Source organism: Urocitellus parryii, chromosome 11 (assembly GCF_045843805.1).
Source record: "Urocitellus parryii isolate mUroPar1 chromosome 11, mUroPar1.hap1, whole genome shotgun sequence".
In the NCBI taxonomy this organism is placed as follows: Eukaryota; Metazoa; Chordata; class Mammalia; order Rodentia; family Sciuridae; genus Urocitellus; species Urocitellus parryii.
In genome coordinates, this window is record NC_135541.1 from 16,832,164 (window position 1) to 16,842,585 (window position 10,422).

The following is a 10,422-nucleotide window of genomic DNA, read 5'->3' on the forward strand; positions in this document are numbered from 1 at the left end:
TCCCTTTCTAGAGGCACCAAGGAGACAGAATCAGATTTAAGGAGTTAAATTGTGCCCATGCCATTTATAGCTGTGTGACCTTAGTCAAGCTTCTTAACTTCTCTGGGCACCAGGAACTAAGAAGTTCATCAGGAAAACCACATCATGACTAAGCTAAAGCTTATTCTGGCTTCCCATTTGCTCTGAACACTACTGTCATAAACTGAAAACTAGACCTTACTGGAAGCCTCCCCCAATTGATTCTCAAGTTCACTTTTCCCTTGAGGTAGCTTTTTATTTTTGCAGTATATCTATACATTGACTTTTCCTTCTAAAGTCATTTGAGAGTGTGAGAGAAAGTGAATCAGACTTTGAGTCCAAAGCTTGGATTCTGGCTCTGACTTAGCCACTTGTATCCCTGGGTGGGGAGGCTATTAATTAATTTCACTGGGCTTTGAGGCTCCTCAACCACAAAAATTGGAATAAAATATTTCCATTTCTTTTCTAGGTAGCATTTGTGGAGTGTGGCTGTTATCAAATGTTTTCACATTTAATCTTCACAACAGCCCTTTGAGAAAGGAGTGGGGTTTTCCACTGCACAGATGTGGAAATGGAACCATAGATGAGAGAGATCTAGGGAACATCAATTTAGCAGGTTCAATTCCAGCTTTGACATCCAATACCTTGACTGTGAGCAAGTTACTTCAGGTCTTTCTCCTCAATTTCCTTATGTATGGAAAGGAATTTATATTTCTGATTACAGGAAGGTTGTAAAAATTAATGCATGAAAGCCGCCTAGCATAGTTCAGGGATCTCTGCCTCGTACTGGTGAGCAATTCAGTATTAAGAAATTTGCCATACCAGGTGCAGTGTCACTCACCTGTAATTCCAGCAGCTCAGGAGGCTCAGACAGGAAGATCACAAGTACAAGGCCAGCCTCAACAATTTAGACCCTGTCTCAAAATAAAAAGGCCTGGGGATGTAGCTCAGTGGTAAAGTGCCCCTGGGTTCAATCCTTTGTACACCACCACCACCACTACCCCCACCACCCCAAAAGGGAGGAAATTTGCCAAAGATTATGCAAATGAGGCAGAATTGGAACCCTTATCAGTCTGATTCCAGGGTTTTCTACGTGGCATTGCTTTTGTTCCAAACTAGTCAGCATTACTTTTTATCATGTTCAATTCAATTTGCACATGAAATTGAGAACTGATACAGATTGAATATAATACGTTTTAGACTTCTGAAGCCTGCAGTCTTAAGACCAGGACATATCTACCCACGTCGGAGTTTGTGGGAAGTCTGCTAGTGGCTGCATTCTTTTGTCTGTCTGGCTTTTGAAGATATGCTTGGATTGAGGGCTGCTGAGAGTGAGTAGGAAAACAAGCTGGGTGAGTCTCCGGCAAGTTTCAAACATTCACCAGAGTCATGGCAGGTGGGTTGGAGAAATGGTTCACAGCCTTTTGCGCTTTAGAGTCTCCTGGAGGATCAGTGTATGGAGGCAGAGCTGGGAAATGTGTATCTTTAACAGCTTCTCTAATATTCTTTCATTCAACAGATGTTATAGACCGCGGAGATACAACAGTGAGGGAGACAGACAGGGTTCCTGCTTCTTTGGGATTTATTGTCAAGTGGCAGAGACAGATATTAGATCCTTACTCAGCAAATTATTTACATTACAATTGTGATGAGCACCCCACAAGAGATATGAGTGAGGCAGAGTGATGCACGTCTGTCATCCCAGCAACTTGGAAGGCTGAGGCAGGAGGATCACATGTTTGAACCAGCCTTAGCAACTTAGTGAGACCCTGACTCAAAATTAAAAAAAAAAAATGGGCTAGGGATATATCTCAGTGGTAAGTGCCCCTGTGCACACCCCCCCCCCAAAAAAAAAGCAATGAGGTGCCTCTGAGGACATTTAAGACCTAGCAGTGGAGACCTCTTTCAAGGAAATAAGTTAGACTCTGCAGAAGCTACAACACATTCAAGAAGAGAGGATTTCCACCCACTGAAGCACCTTCTTGGAACCTGAAGGCTTCATGAAACTGAACAGTTAGAAATGCTCATCTGCATTCTTCTGTAGTGGTGCTTGGGTGTCACGCAGTCTAGGGCACACATTCCTTCCCACATCCCCATTCCATTGAGGGTGTTGGCTGCTGAAAGACCTGAATCCCTCTCTGGGAACTGTCCTGGGTTGAAGGGAGCAAACTAACTCATGGTTATGCCCTCCAGATAGTCTGCTTCCAATGACTTGTTGATAGGAGAATGAACAAAGGCCTGGACCCTTTGCCTTCCTTTGAAACAATTCTGACAGATTATTCCAGCTCTAGAATCCCCTGTCAGATCAGCTGAGCCCTCCACTGCAGCTGCATTGCAACCCAACTTCTGCCTAGCCCTGCTTCTCACTGTCCTCTGATATTGTTCCCAGTAAACCTCCTGTATGCAAATTTCCATCTAAGTCTGCTTTCCAGAGTACTTGACCTAAGACTCTCTATTACAAACAGGGGGAATGACTTGTTTGAGGTCCCACAAGCCTGAACCTTCAGACCTTTAAATCTCTGGCACTAGTGTCAACACTTTGTGCCAGAGACCTACAACTTCTTGCCTTAATTTTTTCTTCCTGAGGCTGGAGGCAACAGCTGCAGTGGCCAGCATAGGTTCTCACTCACATGGCTGGAGAACTTGGGCAAGCCTCTTCCCCTCTTTGGGGAGAAGCTTAAGTATAGTGCCAGAATGTCCCATCTTCTCTCAAGATTGCGTGATCTCCTGGCCCTAAAAAACAAACAAACCAACAAAAAGTCTTAGCTGAAATTCTTTCCTCCCATGTCCAGATCACCTCTGACCTAACAGTTGGCTCCTACTGGAACAGAGACTTGAGCTTCTGTCTCATTTCTGAGTGTCCAAATTCACATGTCGAGGAAGAACTCTTTTTGCTAGGTGCAGTGGCATACACCTGTAATCCCAAGACTCTGGAGGCTGAGGCAGGAGGATCACAAGTTCGAGTCCAGCCTCGGCAACTTTTTGAAAATAAAATTTAAAAAATAATTGTAGCTATAACTCAGTGGTAAAGAACTCTCCTAGCATGCAAAAGGTCCGGGGTTTAATCCCCAGTACTGCCAAAAACAAACAAAAAGAAAAAAGGAAAAAAAACCTTGTAGAGACAGAGATCAGGGAGAACATGAGAAAGACTGAAGCTGAATGAAGAAAGTCCTAGACAGATTCGGCAGAATTGTACAGGGCATATCAAGAATTTTGAAAAAAAAAAAAAAAGAATTTTGGACCTTGACCTGGGGAATATAGCTCAATGGTGGAGTGTTTGCCTGGTTTGTGCAGGTGCCAGGCCCTGGGTCTGATCCTTGGCACTGCCAACAACAACAACAACAAATGGACTTTATTGTGTGATCAATGGGAAGTCTTTAAAGGAATTTTTTTTTTAATTATAAAACAAATAGTACTATTAGAGGAAGGAGTGAACAAGTTGGTAGGAGTTATTTAGGCCCTCCCAGTGTGTCAGGTTCCTCACTTAATACTTATAGTCTTAATATAATTTAGTTCTCACCAGAGTCCTCTGTAGTAGAGCCCATTAGCTCCACGGTACAGATGGACTCAACTGAACCTCAACTCAAGAGCCCCCCTCCAGAAAGATTTCTCTGGCTCCCCAGAGGATGCATCTTCCTTCTTTGGCCCTTATAAACTTTTTTTTTTCCTTTGGTGTACACGTGTGTGTGTGTCCACACACCAGGAATGGAAGCCAGGGCTTTGCACATGCTAAGCAAATGCTCTATCACTGAGCTACATTTATAGAAAACAAATAGACTCTTAAGGTAAACATGCTTCCAGGAACAGAGATATAAGTTCAGTGGATTCAAATCCCCATGGTCTTTTCTCCAAATATCTAGCCAGGAGGCTATTGTGAAGTGAACAGGACATGTGGTTTTATCACCACAAGTTTTTGTTTTTGTTTTTTCCATCTAAGATTATAGTCATTTGTTTGGCTCTCTCATCTCTGTATTTGATTGTGAGCCCCAAGAAGGCAGGGATTTTTGTCTGGTGTGTTTTGTTTTATTCCCACAGTGGGGACTGAGTAAATAAGTGTGGAGTCCATGTTTATAGATACCAGGATGCCTGGCCTAGGTACTGGGCACTGTTGGCAGCACTTGAGAAATCACAGCCTCCCAGCACTGTGAACTTGGCTGTGTTCCCATTGCTCCTCCCCACCTGGTTGTCTGTTTTGTGACCAGCTCTCAGCTACTCAGCATCAGTCTAGTGTCAGGGAAAGAGGTTGGACTTTGGAACCAGACAGATGAGGCTCAAATCTGAGTGCAAGTCCATCTGGAATGAGATAGAATATAAACAAACAGAACCAAGTACACTGTTAAACTTTAGTAACTTTAGTTTTCTCATCTATGAAATGTTACCATCTACATAAAAAATGTTTTCATCAGGATCAAATGAGCAAATGTTTATAAAGTGCCTGCTTAGTTTAGATCCTTCTTTCAGCAGAAAACAAGGGGTTGGTCAATATGATTTTCTTAGACTTCACTTCTTCAGGTCTCAGTTTCTCTTTCTCTAATAAGGGATAGAGAAGTGGGTATAGCTCAGTCATAGAGCACTTGCCTAGCCCTAGGCCCCAGGCTCGATCCCCAAATGAGAAATAAATAAAAATAAAAAGGGGAGATAATACTTCCTAGGTCATAGGGTTGCTGTGTCCATTCAATTAAATCAGGTTCTTACTCAGGCATGAGTTGCACCCACCTCCCCAGGACATTTGGCAAAATCTGGAGACATTTTTGGTGGTCACAACTGGGGGTGCTTTGGTAGGTAGAAATCAGGGATGCTACTAAACATCTTACGATGCACAGGGCAGTGTCTTACAACAAAGTATTATTCAGGGCAAAAAGTCAATACAACAATTGGTACATATCAACTACGTGGTAAATAGAAAACAAATAGACTCTTGTGGTAAACATGCTTCCAGGAACAGAGATATGAGTTTAGTGGATTCAAATCCCCATGGTCTTTTCTCCAAATATCTAGCTGTGAGGCTATTGTGAAGTGAACAGGACAAGTGGTTTTATCACCACAAATGCCCTGGAAACCAAAGGGTAAGCAATATGTTCTGAACAGGAAAACTGCAGCCTTGGACCTTGGACTCCTAGTGGGGGCAGGGACATTGGGAAGGCTCACACACTCCTCAACAGGCAGCATCTCCCCTGGATGAGTTCCAGCTGTTGTCTGGGTCACTGCAAACAGAGACCTTTGGCCTGTTCCAGATCCAGGATTACAGCCCTTAGGTTCCTCCCAGTTGACAGGAGTGCTCAGAAGATATACTCCAAGTCAGCAGGAATTAAATGGGCACCCCAGGAGAGCTGTGTCATGTGACCTGATGACACAGCCAAGATGAACTGAGAGGTGCAAATCAGTCCAGGTGAAGGCATAGCCAAAGCGGAAATGAGATTCAATTCAACAGAGTGAAGCATTTAGCATTTAGCAACTTTCATCCCCTACTGTGTACCAACCACTATCCTTCTCCTGTGTGGGAGTCTGTTTGGAATAGTAGTTAGGAGTGCAGTCTCTATGTAGAGATGGACATTTGAATCCCAGCTCAGCCAGCACAGGTGTTTGTCCTGTGCAAGGTACATCATCTCTCTGGCATACTTAGTGTTATGTGTCTCAGTTTCTCTCTCTCTCTCTCTCTCTCTCTCTCTCTCTCTCTCACACACACACACACACACACACACACACAAACTACAAGGGCTATTATCGTCTCTCATTTTTACTTTTTGCTTATTTTTGTGGTGCTAGGGATTGATCCCAAGACATATGTCCACTCCAGGGCAAGAGCTGTACCATTGAGCTACATTCCCAGCTTCATCATCCCTCTTTTACAAAGAAATAAATGAAGGCTAAAGGAGGTAAGGAAGGGTAGGGGGTATAGCTCAGTGGTACAGTGCCTGCCTAGTCTGGGTGAGGTCTTGGGTCCAATGCCCAGCACCACAAAAAAACAAATAAACAAAAAGAACATTAAAAGAGGTGAAGGACTTTATAAGTGTCACGTGACTAAGTAAGTGACAGACTTTAAGGAAAATAGATTAATAGGATGCAGTCTCTGCAGAGAGCCACAATAAACGTTTAATTCCAATCAAAGAGACAATGAGAGCTAGGCATGGTAGCATATGCCTGTAATCCCAGAGGCTCTGGAGGCTGAGACAGGAGGATTCTGAGTTCAAAGCCAGCCTCAGCAATGGCAAGGCACTAAGCAATTCATTGAGACCCTGTCTCTAAATAAAATACAAAATAGGGCTGGGGGCGCTGGGGCTGTGGCTCAGTGGTAGAGCACTTGCCTAGCACATGCGAGGCCCTGGGTTCAAAACTCAGCAACACATAAAAATAAATAAATAAATAAATAAAGGTAAAAAACAAAATAGGGTCGGGATGTGGCTCAGTGGTTGAGTGCCCCTGAGTTCAATCCCCAGTACCCTCACCCCACAAAAAGAAAGAGACAATGAGAGACACACTCACAGAGTATTCAGGTGGGGTGAGGCAAGTCTAAGGTCAATTCCAGGTGAGGACAAGTACAAAGGCCTCATGGGGGAAATGGTGGTTGAACTGGTCTTTGAAGATAAGTAGAACTGAAAATAATCAGACTCTGCTTTTATAGACTGATGTCCCCCAAAGTAGGACCATTAGGTTGGGCCATGGGGTGTGTGTATACAGGGGTAGGAGCAGAAGATCTGTCTGGGAAAGTTGATAAACTAGGCGAAACTATTCAATGGAAATGGGCAGAGGTGATGTTCAACAGATTTAACCAGCCAATGGGTATATGCACCAATTAATCAGAATGGATGCTGAACTATAAACATCTCCCATGGGCCATGCTGGTGAGGACAAACTGAATTCCATGCTAAATAATTCTGGAAAGAATTTCTGCATTTACCTACCCAGCCTCCTTTCCACCTCTTGGAAATAGCACGCTCTTGTTTGCTTTAGTAATTCCCATGTCCCATTTGGTTCGGTGGTCCTAACTCCACTCTCATATCCCCAGATGGGGGTGCACAGTGGAGTCTGGTCTGGCTGATTAGAGAGCAACAATGACTGTCAGCTGGACCAGTGAGAATTCTTCCCCAAATATTTATTGGAATTCTTGGGGAGAACAGGAATCAGGAAATCTAAGAGAAAGGAAAGTCAGGCGGGGAAGGTACTGGGAAAGAACTTTGAGCAAAATTCATATGTATGAACATGCCACAATGAAACCCACCCTTCTGTATTTAAAGAGAGACAGAGAAAGAGAAAGAGTTGGGCATGGTGGCACACACCTGCAAACCCAGCGACTTGAGAGGCTGAGGTAGGATTGCAAGTTCCAAGTCGGTCTGGCAATTTAGTGGAACCTTATCTCAAAATAAAAAGAACTTGGGATGCAACTCAGTGCTTGCCTAGCATGTGCAAGAACCTGGGCTCAAACCCAGTAGAGGGGGAGAGGGAGGGGAGCCTGAGGGGAGGAGATAAAGAGAGAAAGACCTTTGGTTGTTGTTGTTATATTGAGAATTGAGCCCTGTGCTTTACCACTGAGCCACATCACCAGCTCTTTTCATTTTTTTATTTCAAGACAGGGTCTCACTAAATTGCCAAGGCTGGCCTCAAAGTTGCAATCCTCCTGCCTCAGCCTCCCTAGTCACTGGGATTATAGGTGTGCATCACTGATCCTGGCTTGAGGGACCAATTATTTACAATAATATTTCAGTCTCTAGATTCAGCTATGCCTGAAGTCTTCACATATACTTTTTAGTTCAATGACCAAAAATTATCTTTTATGAACAAAACAAGTTGAGTGGGCCTTTTTGCCATTTGCAACCAGAAACATGCTAATACAATTATAAAAGTCTTCAAATGTCATCCTAAGGAATTCTACACAGGCTCTAGAAAGACATAAAAGGAAAGGGGAACTGGGCGCAGTACCACATGCCTGTAATCCCAGTGATTCAGGAGGTGGAGGCAGGAGAATCACAAGTTCAAAGCCAGCCTCAACAACTTAGTGAAGCCCTAAAAAACTCAGTGAGACACTGTCCCAAAATTTAAAAAAAAAAGGGGGGGGATTCATATGCCTGCAGATGGTGTCACCTGGAACTTGAGCAGGCATGTAATGGGTAAATCAGGTCTGATGAGAGATGATGGCCAAGAACAAATTAAGAGGGCAGAAGTCCAGAAGTGTATTTTATATATCCAGCCAAAAAAAAAAAAAAAAAAAAAAAAAACCTTGAAGGCTAAAAACAAAGCAAAACCAATTACCCCTAATCTTAAGAAGATAAACATTGTGAATGGTGAAAAAATTAACGGAGTAAATAAAGCTTTTGTAACATACAGAAGGAAGCTGCACACTTCTCAAAAAGCCTCCCTCCAGAACCTGTGCAGGAAGAACTGATTCCTGAGCATCACGAAGATGAAACCAGTCCATGCTGAAAAAGCTACAAAATCAATGACTCCTGTAATACAGTGGTGAGGCATGAAATTCCCCCTAAAAGATCAATAAATTAAATGTTTTGTACAAATAAATAAATAAATAAAAAGGGCTGGGGATGTAGCTCTGTGGTTACACTCCCTGGCTTCTTTCTCCTGCACCAAAATAAAAAAAGAAAATAAATAAAAATAAGTTCAAGGGACTGGGGCTGTGGCTCAGTGGCAGAGCACGTGGCTCAGTGGCAGAGCACTCGCCTCATAAGCATGAGGCACTGGGTTCAATCCTCAGCACCACATAAAAATAAAGAAATAAAATAAAGATATTGTGTCCATCTACAACTAAAAAAAATATTTAAAAAAATAAATAAATTCAAGGTGTCAGCTGGTATGGGTCCTCTGAATGATCCGGGGGTAAATTCATTCCTTGTCTCTTCCATTTTTTGGTGACTGTTTGTGTTCTCTGACTTAAGGTCTTGTCACTCCAATCTCTGCTTTGGTCACCACATTGTGTCTTAGCCTGTTTTGTGCCGCTATAACAGAATACTACAGACTGGGTACTTTATAAGGAGCAGAAATTTATCTCTTACAGTTCCGGATGCTGGGAAGTCTAAGGTTGAGAGGCCTAACTCTGGTGAGGGTCTTTTTGCTGCATAATAACATGGAGAGGTATCATACAGTGAGAGAGCATTTGTGGGAGGGAGAAGAAGGGAAGGAGACCAAACTCATCACTTTGGGAAAATAGCTTGAATCCATTCATGAAGGCACAGCCTTCCCACTCTAACCATCTCTTAAAAGTCCCCCCTCTTGACATTATTACACTGGAGATTTTTCCCATCATATGTACTTTAGGGGTCATGTTTAACCATAACACATTGCCTTCTCTTCTGTAGTCAAATCTTCCTCTTATAATGATAGTGTGAGTTTATTGAGGGTCTATCTAGATAATCCAGGATAATCTCCTCATCTATATATATTTACCTTAAATACATCTACAAAGAGATTAAGTTGTGTATGTTAACATTGACAGGTTCAGAAATTAGGACTTGAAAATCTTTGGGGGCCATAATGTCCTACCACACCCCTTGATTAAAAATGTTTCTTGAGCATGTCTATAATCCCAGTGACTCCAGAGGCTGAGGCAGGAGGAAAGCAAGTTTGAGCCTGGCCAGGACAATTTAGTGACACCCTGTCTCAAAATTTAAACAAAAAGGTCTGGGGATGTAGCTCAGGGGAGAAGCACTTGACTGTACAAGCAAGGCCCTGAGTTTGATTCCCAGTATGGCTAAGTAAAATTTCCTTTCCTACTAATATGAGGAAATGAATCCAGTGATGAATAGGATCATAGCTCTACAATTGGCTTGAGGCTTGTGTTTAGGATATCTGTGCTGATTGCTTTTCTGCTAATTCTGGGTGACTGGGAAAGCTGCCACTACAGTATCAACCTTTATGCCAGGCACAGTGGTGCATGACTATAATCCCAGAGGGATTACTGAGGCATTAGGATCACAAGTTCAAAGCCAGTTTTAGTAATTTATCGAGGTCCTATACAACCTAGAAAGATCCTGTCTCAAAATAAAAAATAAAAGTGGTTGGGAATGTAGCTCAGGGGTAGAGAGCACCTAGATTCAATCCCCAGTACCAAACCAAACCAAACCAAACCAACAAAAACTCTTAGCTAGCAGGGCACATTGGCACATGCCTGTAATCCTCGCAGCTCCAGAGGCTGAGGCAGGAAGATCAAGAATTCAAAGCCTGCCTCAGCAACAGCAAGGTGCTAAGTAATTCAGTGAGACCCTGTCTCTAAATAAAATACAAAATAGGGCTGGGGATGTGGCTCAGTGGTTGAGTGCCCCTGAGTTCAATCCCCAGTATCCACCCCTCCAAAAACCCTTAGCTAGTTAGGCACTGTGGCACACACATGTTCCTGGCTACTCAGAAGACTCTGCAGGAGAATTGCAAGTTTGAGGCCAGACTGGAAATTTAGCCAGA

At 43.1% G+C, this 10,422-nt stretch overlaps 1 pseudogene; it reads left to right on the forward strand.

The window, feature by feature from the left end:
• Positions 1 to 8,147: 8,147 nt before the first annotated feature.
• On the forward strand, positions 8,148 to 8,476 carry LOC113184758 (ribosomal biogenesis factor pseudogene; annotated as a pseudogene).
• Positions 8,477 to 10,422: the final 1,946 nt, after the last annotated feature.